The sequence below is a fragment of the Geospiza fortis genome, unplaced genomic scaffold, assembly GCF_000277835.1.
Source record: "Geospiza fortis unplaced genomic scaffold, GeoFor_1.0 scaffold40, whole genome shotgun sequence".
Classification (NCBI taxonomy): domain Eukaryota; kingdom Metazoa; phylum Chordata; class Aves; order Passeriformes; family Thraupidae; genus Geospiza; species Geospiza fortis.
In genome coordinates this window covers 8,549,678-8,549,918 of record NW_005054297.1, presented here as the reverse complement: position 1 = coordinate 8,549,918, position 241 = coordinate 8,549,678, and the positions used below count along the sequence as shown (strand labels likewise).

General features: G+C 66.0%; 1 protein-coding gene across 1 annotated transcript in view; it reads left to right on the top strand.

Moving 5' to 3' along the window:
- Positions 1 to 32: 32 nt before the first annotated feature.
- The window catches only part of ARAP2 (ArfGAP with RhoGAP domain, ankyrin repeat and PH domain 2), a 115,234-nt gene continuing 115,025 nt past the window's right edge, over positions 33 to 241 (top strand). Inside the window, exon 1 of the mRNA XM_014311940.2 lies at positions 33 to 164. The gene's annotated coding sequence lies outside the window, so the exon portion shown is untranslated. The remainder of the gene's footprint in view (positions 165 to 241) is intronic.

Sequence of the window (241 nt, the reverse complement as noted above, 5' to 3'; positions counted from 1 at the left end):
TGGGTGGGGGGGGGAGCCAGCCAGGCAGGAAGGAAGGAGAGAAAGCAAGCAAGAAAGTGAGCGAGCGGGGAGCCGGAGGGAGAACTGAAAGTTGAAGCACTCTGAATCCCTGCGCTTCCTTCTTCTGCCTCCCCGTCCCTGTGGGCTGCTGGCTTTTGGCAGAGGTAAGGCAGGCGCGGGGTGTGCGAGGCTTGGGCGAGCTCTGGCCGCTGCCGGGCCAGCCGTGCCGCGGGGGATGCTG